A 12278-nucleotide genomic window follows, 5' to 3' on the forward strand; every position below is an offset into this window, starting at 1 on the left:
ACGCTGTGTGTGAGACGATGTGTGACATCTGCGGCTGGTGGTCATGATATCATGCTCCCACATGTCAGAGGGAGGTCAAGCCTCTGAACCACAAGCCTCCCAGAAGGATGCAGTGAGACCAGAAGGAAATATTCACCCTGACGGTCAAACTTATCGCCCCACAGAGCTTTCTCTGTACAAACGAAGATGACGGCAACCGGGCTGTGTGTTGGTGTCCAGGTGTGAAAGAGTTCCTCTGTGAATTCTGCCAGAACATGCGGCAGCGTTCAAAGCAACCAGGACGACATGCTGTTGAAACCATTGTGGACCACAGCACCGGGAGGCATGCAGGCTTCGAACCAGTTTGCAAACTTCACGAAAGCGTTATCCTCTGGAATATTTTGACAAAAGCTGCAACATTTTAATCTGTGCGCGAAATGCAGACTTGGCGACCATGCTGAACACGACGTTGAAGATTTAGACGTAGCTTCTGAGGCGCTGCTCAAAGGGACGGATGGGGAACAACATGGGAAGAACGTGACTGCACATCATAAGTCTCGCCAAGCATATCTGAAGAGCATCAGCAAAGCTGTGAATGACACCAAGAAGACAAGCGAGCTATGCTGTGAAGGAGACCATCCACCACACTTTTCCATTCTCTGAGGACACAACTCGATCAAAGAGAGAAGGAACTGATCATCGATCTTGACAATCAGACGAAGCAGAAACTCTCAAATCTACACACAGAGCAAGTTACCTCTGAAGGCGAGAGTGAACGATGCAAGTGGACTTCAGACTACATCAAGACAGTGCTCAGATGTGCTTCAAACTCGGACTTTCTGACACTGGAGAGTTCAATCCAAGAAACAGCACAGACTCACCTCAGATCAGTTCCACCAAGAGCAGCACTGTTCACCTGCAGCCGTCTTCAACATGAGAGGACTGGAAAATTGAAAACCGACATTTCTAAGTTTGGGTCTCTCGTTGGGGAGATGGATCAGCATCTGATGAACACACACTGAGGGGTACTTACTTCTTGCTCTGCCAATATATGTTACTTCTCACTCAATATGTCACACATTTGATTTTTCTTTCAGTATTTCCTAGCATACTGTCAAAGTATTTCTAACATGCTTTGTCCGAAAAAAATGATAGCTTGTTGATGTTTTCTGGGCCAGGCTGTTTAATTTTGATTTTAAGATGGTGAGCTGATGTTAGTTCTATTCCTTTCTAAAAAAGACTCGGTGAAACATAAAATGATTGATTGGTAACAATTGTGGGTTATTTTACAGACAGAGGTACACAGAACAGATGACATCCATCTACCTGACCTGGAGAACACTCCTCAAGCATGTAAGTACTTCTTAGTAAGCATACGTATATATGTCTCGTAGTCTCTGAGGTAATAATTATTGTCACCTGCGTACATATAATGTTCATATTGAACTTATGCTTGTATGTTCGAAGTGAACAAAGCCTACTGTTTGTGAATCTTGGATTGCGACATTGGCGCCTTCCTTTGTTTCAAGTTGAAGCTTCCAGAGACCTCTAAGGATCAACAGCACTACCACAGGTTGGTGCAGGTTATTTTCCATTACTTTGCAAAACGTAAGAATGGAAAATAACGTAACTGCATATGTGTCCCTTAGCTGCATATATTATCAGAAGCACATACTTCTAACTCCTGTATGATTTAAACAGAAATAGTTATGAATGGGCGAAGATGGCCCCATAAAAGCTATTTATCCAAAGGATATCTAAGTGATTAATATTTGAACAGATTTTGAATCTTTTTCATGTTGATATGATACTGCGTGATACTTGTACTGGCTTAAGGGCACAAATCTGATACGTTATCAATACCCGTTTGTAATGGACAGAAGCTGAGGGTAAACAATGTTGAAATGTGACTTTACTGACATTAAAGGGACCCAGGTCTGTCCTAGCCGATAATTTGTTGTGTTTATAAAGATTGGAGTACCTCTGTTTGAAACAAAGAAAGTCCCAAATATCGAAGCTACTGTTATGTCCTATGTGTGTATGAGCACGGCTATTTTTGTTCTTCATGCAAGAGAATATTTTGCAGATGCGGGGACGAACACACCTACAGTCTGGAATCAGGAACAAGGGACCACGTTGACACTGCAGTGTGTGAGTATAATCAGTTGCTTGGCGGGCTTGCTGTAACACCGATAGGTTACTGGATGAAACGTTCTTTCCTGACGTGTGACGGTGCTGTCCAGGTTTGCTTTCGCTGAAACCCTATGACATTGTGGACCTTGTACCATTGGAATCCGATAGAGATTATTGTTTTAGTGATCCCCATCTTCTGAACAAGCGGATATGGTACTGGGTGTATTCAAGTTTCCGTGTCTTCTGGAACAAAGGATATGGTACTGGGTGTATTCAGGTTTCCGTATCTTCTGACCACAGGCTGTGGTGTACTGATTTGGTCTTTAAAGTTTGATCGTTAGACCACAGACTGTATTAGATGCCGTGATGGTGCCCGCTCTTTAAACACTCATTATAGCGCTAGAGTGTAGTGATGGCCGCCTTTAACAACACTCATATAGCGCTGGGTGTTTGATCATGAGAACCCAGACTGTATTAGATGTCGTGATGGTGCCCGCCCTTTAAACACTCATTATAGCGCTAGGTGTAGTGATGGCCGCTTTTTAACACTCATTATAGCGCTGTGTTTGATCATTAGAACACAGACTGTATTAGATGTCGTGATGGTGCCCGCCCTTTAAACACTCATTATAGCGCTAGGTGTAGTGATGGCCGCCTTTAACACTCATTATAGCGCTGGGTGTTTGATCATTAGAACACAGACTGTATTAGATGTCGTGATGGTGCCCGCCCTTTAAACACTCATGATAGTGCTCGGTGTAGTGATGTCCTCCCTTTAAACACTCATTATAGCGCTGGGTGTAGTGATGCCCGCCTTTAAACACTCATTATAGCGCTGGGTGCGTAGTGATGCCCGCCTTTAAACACTCATTATAGCGCTGGGTGTAGTGATGTTCGCCTTTAAACACTCATTATAGCGCTGGGTGTGGTGATGTCCGCCTTTAAACACTCGTTATAGCGCTGGGTGTAGTGATGTCCGCCTTTAAACACTCATTATAGCGCTGGGTGTGTGATGTCCGCCTTTGAACACTCATTATAGCTGGGTGTGGTGATGTCCGCCTTTAAACACTCATTATAGCGCTGGGTAGTGATGTCCGCCTTTAACACAATATATGGTACTGGATGTTACGGTCTTGCTTGCTCTTTAAACAAAGGACACGTTACTTGGTGTAGTGATGCTGCGCCTGGTTTATATAGGGGTTCTGTGGTACTAGTTTTTACTCATTTAATTTCGTTTAACACCGAAGTGAGTGAGGTCAGTTTTACGCCGCACTCCAGCAATATTCCAGCTATATGGTGGCGGTCTGTAAATAATCGAGCCTAGAGACGACAATCCAGAGATCAACAGCTTGAGCATCGATCTACGCAACTGGGATACGAGTTGTGTCAACCAGATAAGAGAGCTTGACCATCCGATCCCGTTAGTCGCCTCTTACGACAAACATTATTTCACGCTTGTGGGAAAACCAAAGGGTACATATTATAGTGCAGAAAATAGGAGAATCTTAGCAAACAACTCTACACAGGGCGGGGCCACAAACCACAAAATGAAGCCTTCACTGGAAACTACCATCAAGTTTTATAACATGCTCAACTGAATTCCTTATGTGTATATTTTTAAATGAAGAATTATATAGTCATTTCTTAATTTTAACAAGCAAAACATCTAAGTGATCAGCAAACTTATAATATAAACAAGCAAAAATTCCACCTATATGGTGGCGGTCTGTAAATAATCGAGTCTGGGCCAGACAATCTTGTGATCAGCAGCATGAGTATCGATTTACGCCATCGGAATACGATGACATGTGTCAACTAAGTCAGCAAGTCTGACCACCCAATCCCGTTAGTCGCCTCTTACGACAAGCATGGGGTATTATCAATTCTAACCCGGATCTTCACGGGTGTGTACACTGGACATGGAGTTACGCCCTTTAAACAATAGGCATGCCACCGGTTCTAGTTTTTGGTAAGCCTGTGCAGTTTTATCGTCATGAGGTTTGGGGTGAAGAATTATTGGCTTTGAATATTGAAGAGTTTTAGCGTCTGTTTCGTCAATACTGTTTCTAGAAGACGCAACTTTCGTATGTATCAACAGAATCCATATTCCTTATGTCATTCCAAAGCCTCGGACGTATCGTTATAGACAGTGAACCATCAGCTTGAGGAAGCATGGGTCTAAAATTACATGTGTTTATTTTGTGTTGGCGCTTAGAGTAGGTGGTAAATATATTTGTGGAACTGAAGCCCTGGCTATGGACACAATCCACTAGGGTGTTGCCGAGGTGACCACTGAAGGTTAGCCAGACTGGGCGTCACGGAGGACATGGGATGTGATATGAATGTGTCTACAATGGGTCACCGAAATGCGTGTTTACTCAAGGAGATGTGTATTCGCAGTGACTGACTTACTCAAGAATAGATGTATTTGATGTATTCTGACCCACAGAATTCAGTGTACTTGTAGGGACTCCAGTTGGAATTTGCCCCCAAAACTATATTACGAATTTAAAGGGGCGACATATGGATGTGCAATCAAAAGCCGACGCACACTATGAGGGTCTACCTGGTTCTCACTAACTTGATCTGACTGGTCTACTGTCCCGTTGTCTAATGTCTAAACCAAGGGCCTAAATCACCACAAATTTGTTTCATTATCTTTGTTAACATTTAGAACAAATTCTTGGCTTTTGTGTATTGTAAAATAACTCATTGTCGGTGTCAGTTTGTGTCAATCAGTGAGATGAAAGTCTAACGTTATAACAGTAAGATCTGGGATTTGATGAGCTGTAATAAATATTATACTACTTAGAAACATTTATACTTTGCGAAAATCGCTTTCAGACTAAAAGTTGATTGACGATAGTTTAAACTATTTGCGTATGAAATAAACGTTTTCATATCACAAAATGTTCGCCCATTAATTAAAAGTCAAATACCTGTGATAATGATTGGCCAGGTTGTCAGTCCTCCCGGTGAAATTATATTTTATTGTTTCTTGAAAAATTTGAAACGGACCTCCAGCAAGGAGATATACGAAATTGATAAATTCAAAACCATCTTTAATACTCTCCATCTGTCCCAGCCAATACACATGACTCGACCACCTCCCACACACAGGAGTGTGTTGAAACTGGGCACAGTGATTGAAGCGGACGTAGAAGTTACCTGTTGACACTGTCTGGTGGACACTCAGATGTAAAAATATCATCAAACAACTGCTTTTTTATATCTTATTGTTTAGTACACTGTATAAGAAGAGTTTAGAATACCAACAGTAATAGTTTTTATCATGAAATGATGTTTATACACATGGGTTTTCATACGGAAATGTCTATTTCTGACTGACTTACAAACCAGCTCAACTGACAGTGTCTGACAAAATGTTTCATGGAGTGTTTATTTCATTGTCAGTCAATATAAAACTGTATGAAAAACATTTAGAATACCCATACAAATATTTTCTACAGTATAATTGTGTGTATTTAAGTGACAGTGGTGATACAATTCACACACAGACGAAAATGGCGGCCGATCATTCAGTGTGCTGTTTTGTAAACATTGAAACGAGGTTGACAATAACATGACTAATTTGTTGTCTGAAGTCGGGAAATTTGTTAAACTGTAAACAAAATGTATATTTCCAGGTCCTAAACTACAACTGGACGCTGCTCGAGCCAACACCGACGAGTGCCACGTAACTACAGACGGTGAGCTGGTGAACTCGCCGCTCGCCACACAACACAGACACAGCGGCAGGTTACGGGAATATCGGGGTACATGTGCCTCCTCCCCCATCCCCCTTCCTCTATCCCCCTCTACTGTCACTCCTGTCCCACACACACCACGATACTGGGAGACACACCTCTAGGGTGGGTGTGGTGAGTGGAGGGTTGTGGTGGCTTGTCCTGGAGATGGGTGTGTGGTGGAGGAGAGCCAGGTAGACAGTAACTGGTATGTTTGTCACCAGCGCCGCTCCTGGGGTGTGTCTGTGTATGGAGCTGTGATGACACACACCGGGGGAGTCTCTGTACCAGTGTGTGGCAGCAGGGGAGAAGGGAAGTGTTACACTAACACAATGTCTACCACACCCGGCACACAGGCCACCCCTCCACTACGGCGTTTGTGCTGGATGTGGGGAGGGGAGAACTCGCCTTCATCGACCTCGACAGGAGGTTGTTTTAGCCAAGGTCGATGTTGAGTGGAGCGAGTCTCTTCTTCCCATGTTTGGTGTTGGGGAGCCAGAACGCTACACAGTCAACATGAAGGTGATAAGTGGGGCAGATATCACCATGACTGACACCAAGAAGTCACTTATCTATGACGCCCTGAATTAGACAATGAAATAAACATGACATTGTGTAAACTTGTAAGTGTGACTTAGTTATTTTTAACTGTCAAATGTAATTGTAGTGATTGAGGCGGACGTATAAGTTGTCTGTCTATGTGCTGTTTGTTGTGGACAAGAATGTAACGAAGTCAGCTAAATGTGTTGTTTTACTGCTTGACTGGAATCTCTTGGGTATGAGAAAGATTTTACATCCACACATGACTATTGTTATGATTATTATTCTCCAGTAGTTGACCAGTTTATCATACATTTCATACATGTCTGGGAAATATCACAACAAATAACTGAGTCACAAATTCATCAAAAGTTGTTTCAAATCATGAATTTATCGCCATGTTTCGTTTCTTCTCTGTAATACAAATGTTTTAAATCCCCACATGAATATTGTTGAGATGAAATTATTGTAGTTGTGAATCCACATACGCCACAGTTGATGTCAGTGAAGAAATATGATGAAAGTGATTGAAGCGGACATAGAATGTCCCCGTTTACATGTTGTGACGTATATTCAGAAATACAATCAAGTTAGCAGAATCTTTTATTTTCCTAATTAGTTGGATTCTATTGTCACTAAAATGTATTTCAAATCCACACATGACTAGTTTATGGATTAACTGAAGCAGAAATGTCAGACTTCGAGGGGCACTGGCTTCTTCCCAGTTGTCAAACACTGTCCGCTAAAGCTCATCAACTGCCATGGGTCGATTTGCCGGATAAAGTAACTGAGTGTGATGTGAGATTGGGCTGCCGTCTGTAAGGACAGCGGAAATATACTTGGACACATTATCTGTACACATTTCTGAACACTGAAAGTGGTCAAATGTAATATATTTAATATTTAGGATTACATTTTTCCGTTTCTTTGGGGATTGAGTCCCAAGTGGTATCGTTATAAGGTAAACATGCATCCCTATATCAGTAGAGAATTACGTCAGATTCCGTATATAGATATAGATTTGCAGTTTGACTCATGAGTGATAACGGTTAGACAAAGTCTAGAGAGAATGGCGTTTAGCCATAAGGTAGAAATATATCCGTCGTGAGAGACAGAATACAATAACGAATCAATAAAGAGGGGAGAGTGACCGAACGTTACTTACCAATAATTTTCTATCATAATATTCATGAGTGCTAGGACGGATACAGGATTAACGAATCAAAACAATGAGTTGAAACATGTGATCAAGATCAGGCCAGGCTCGAACCATATAAATAGACAGGTTGGGCACTGAGCGAGTGGTGCGCGCTTTTAAGTGACGGAAGCATCCACGCCACTCAGTCGCCCCGTGTGGTACGAGCCTACCCTAACTGTTGGTGAAGTTGTATTAGAAATGGACTAAGACAGAGAAAAAATCTTGGTGTTACGCTTATCTATGAATGTATCTGTGCCAGAATGTAATGCGGTTAGTTAGATGTCCATGGCCTCCTCTCACAAAGCACTCAGATGATCGTAAGTTACTGAGTCACAAGTAGTAAGTAACTATGGTAGGGTACACTAACGCCCAAACGCCAGACTGAGGCACGTAATCGCTAGCACGTGTGGTCGATGAAGATTACAAAGGGCGCGTGTTAATTTACCCAGTTCTCAGCATGGGGTAAAGTGAATTTATCAGTTCTATTTCAGAAACTGACAAAAGTATATTTACATTCAGTCCGTGCATGACGACAGATGAAGACATAGATGACCTTGGAAACAATTTCAAAATAGCATCGGGAACTTGTCATTGTTATTTTAGTTGAATGCATATTATACTACATAATATACTTTACCATGGGAGGATGATAGATCAATTAAAGGGGGTTAAAGGGCAACTGTTGATTTAAATTATGTTGGTATGTGTGACGGTTTTTTTTATAATAACTTTGAAGAGCATCTAATTTAAAGAATTTTGGAGGGTGGGCCCTTAAGCATCCTTAGGGGACTTGGTCGCTTCGGTTTATTTCTTCGAAATGGATTTACTTACATTTATAAGAACCCTAGTTGTGTCCCTGCAATATGAACCGTTATATATAGAAAAATAGAGGCTATTAATCTGTCACCAGTGACAATTCCTGTGTCATAGGAAAATAGGACTCACTATTTACAAGTCACGTCAATCCATAAGGCTTATCAAATACAAAAAGACATTATTCCAGCTATATGGCGGTGATCTGTAAATAATCAAGACCGGACCAGACAATCCAGTGATCAGTAGCATGAGCATCGATCTGCGCAATTGGGATACGACGATATGTGTTACCATGTCAGCGAGTCTGACCACCCGATCCCGTTACTCGACTTTTACGACAAGCATGGGTTGCTGAAGACCAATTCTAACCCAGATCTTAACAGATCCGATTATTTACTGTGTGACGTCACACAGCTGGAATATCGATAGTGCTGCGCAACCCTCCTAGATTCCTGGGAACAGAATAATGAAAGTTTGTGATGTTTCGATTGTATTACACGTGAAACTTGCTCTTTGTTTGATATGTTATCATCTGTCGTGGTTGAATCAGTAACAATCTATTTTCAGAATCACTGATTCTCCATCTACTCGATAGATACAACATAACTTTATCTCTTATAAAACCTTAACTGTCTTCACACATATTTCAACAAAGTGACAAAGATCACCGACCTGTATCCCGTCTCGCTCACTCTGCCTTGATATAATATAATGGCTGCGTTAACTCTGTTGTTGTTTTGTTAACATCTACATAATCCCTGAGCGTACAGTCAGTATGTAAAGTTATGCATAAGTATTTTCAGCATCATGACAGTTAGCTCGCTTGAGCATCGGATAATATACCCTATGAGAACATGTTGTTATCATTAAGACATACATGTCTACAACATGATTTCAGTATGTATTCACTCACTTATACACTGAGGCTTCTGCGTGAATCACGTTAGTGAGTTTATGATGATGATGATGTTTTATATACAATTGTACATTCAAATGGTAGCTGGAATGTATGGAATCAATGTTTGGGAAATGTAACGTCAACGCCAGACAATAACCAGATTCGATGATCTGCCAACACAGATTCCATCGGCATATGAGGCAAAATATTAATAATAATTATATAAATACTTCGGAGTTCGTGGAAACAAAGTAAGTGGGTTTAGTTTTACGCCGCTTTTAGCAATATTCCAGCAATATCCCATCGGATAACACCAGAAATGGACTTCACACACAGTACCCAAGTAGGATATCGAACCCGGGTCTTCGGCGTGACGAGCGTACCCTTTAACCACTAGGCTAGCCCACCGCCTCGACAACAAAAAGCATGTCCTAAGCTACAGGTAGTACCCATCACTTACTCAATTTACATACACACATGGCCTTCAAACAGTGGAGCCCAGAAAGCAGGTGTTTAAATGTCAATGTATTCTCCGTTCATGCTGGGAGTACATTAAGACTTTCAACGTGAATGATGAGTGAGTGAGTATGGTTTTACGCCGCTTTTAGCAATATTCCAGCAATATCGCTGCGGGAACATCAGAAATGGGCTTCACACATTGTACCCATGTGGGGAATCGAACCCGGGTCGACGCGGCGTGATGAGCGAACGCTTTAACCACTAAGCTACACCACCGCCCCCACTTGAATTATGAGGTCACATGAGGTGGAATACCCAGATCGAAAGGTATTAGTTCAAATACCTTTTACATCGCACATTTGGGGGGTGGTGCGTGGTCAGTTACAATTAATGATTGTCGATTCCCAACAAAGATGGCCGTTTGTTGTACCTGGTATTCCTGGAAAATTACGAAAAGCAGAACAAAACCATGCTTACTCTCTTATCTTCACTGACAATGTTGTACGCTTCTTCTGTTAGAATGCTGATCTGGATCTGTTTATTGTGCCTCTTTATCAAATGTCTAGAAACCTACATAACCAGCAACCATGGAGAGACAGTTGGTCTGGTATGTGCAACAAATCTCGATTCCTGCATTATTGATGAGTCCGTCCAAGAGGTGCTGATACTTCAGAGGACACGTGTCAGAATGAGATCAGAGCCCCATGAAACAAGGGACAGAGTGAGTGAGAGAATGAATTTAGTTTTACGCCGCGCTCAGCAATATTCCCGGTATATGGCGGTGGTCTGTAATTAATCGAGCCTGGACCACACAATCCAGTGATCAACAGCATGAGAATCGATCTGCGCAACTGGGAACCGATGACATGTGTCAACCAAGCCAGAGAGCCTGACCACCCGATCCCGTTAGTCGCTTCTCACGACAAGCATGGGTTACTGAAAGTACATTCTAACCTGGACCTACACGGGTCAAGGGACAGAGATGGAGTCTACGAAGATAGGAAGTGGAAATGGTATTTCTGATTTTCCTTCTCACTTATGCGATTTCAAGCAACACATGGAATGTCCTATTTAATATATTTACCTTTTATGAACTTGTATGAAAAAGAATATAATATTTGTCCATTATTTGAGAACAATTACGTCTTTATCAAACGTGATTATAATTATATACACAATCAACTTGAAAAATATTTACATACCTGCTGCAGCGATATAAGAGTCTCTATCACTACGTCGCATCATCTGAATACGGACGTTGTTCATCCATAAAGTTTGTCCTAATTTGAAAAATATTCTTGAATGCTTTCCACCTCATCATGATCAAATAACAAACTATGAAAATAACAGTCTCTATTGACGAGTTTAATAAAATATTAACCAACAGCGGATACAGTTTTTGAGGAGGGCGTACGATTTCTATAATGGCTGGAGTACATCTGTGCTAAAATATCTGTGCTGACATTTGAGGGACAAATGTGGTATTGATAACCTAACCAGACAACCAGACCAACACAAACAAAAATTATGATTTTGTTTGTCAAAACGTGCCGATCAGTGGTAATTTCTGTATGCATATATTAATATTTTAGAGCGATACTAATATATTGCAGAAAGTCGACTATAGCTGTTTCCAGTACAAGACACGTACGATTAAAGTGAAATAACGTATAGGGTTGTAACTACTGGAAATAAATCGTCCTGTCAGTGTTATTCAACACTAAAACTACGTCGATCTTTACATCCTAGATAACTCAGCCCTCAGCAGCTCCTACACGTACAAGTGAGCGTGGTCTGACCTTACTGCAGCTATAGAAACAACAATTAATGACATGATCAACCAGCTCCTTATCCCAGTACAGGAAACTAAACAGACCAACCACAGTTCAAAACAAAAAGTCAACCACTTGAAAATGTCTTTGGTGGCATTCAGTAACAGTCATTATGTTCAAAACGACAGCACACAATATTGAAACATATTGTCAGTTTTAATCACTGGATGGATGTACATGTAACAATCTTACACAAAATGGACCAGTCACAGCTGATTCAATCTGCACGGAAGTCTCCCTGTGAAAACTGCTTGTTAAACTAATGATTCTGATTCGGTGTAGAAGAACCTTATGTTCACTCTAATGAAATATCATGTGTTATTACATTTACAAAACATATCAGTATTTCACTGGTAACTTAAGGTGAGCTCCATAACAATGGTATTGACCCAAGACCAATAAGCAAATAGATCTAGGAGGGAAACATTTTCAACCATCCAGCGGGAGCCTAACGCAAAATACTTTGTACTTAGACAGAAATGTGCCACCAGATAGGAACTAATAGTCGCCACACGTGTAACAATGGTGCTGCCAGGACGGAACTAATAGTCGTCACACATGTACCAAGAGTTACCACCAGATCGGAACTAATAGTCGCCACACGTGTACCAATGGTGCTGCCAGGACGGAACTAATAGTCGCCACACATGTACCAAGAGTTACCACCAGGACTGACT

Source organism: Haliotis rubra, unplaced genomic scaffold (genome assembly GCF_003918875.1).
Source record: "Haliotis rubra isolate DU_JTF1 unplaced genomic scaffold, ASM391887v1 Scf1898, whole genome shotgun sequence".
Classification (NCBI taxonomy): domain Eukaryota; kingdom Metazoa; phylum Mollusca; class Gastropoda; order Lepetellida; family Haliotidae; genus Haliotis; species Haliotis rubra.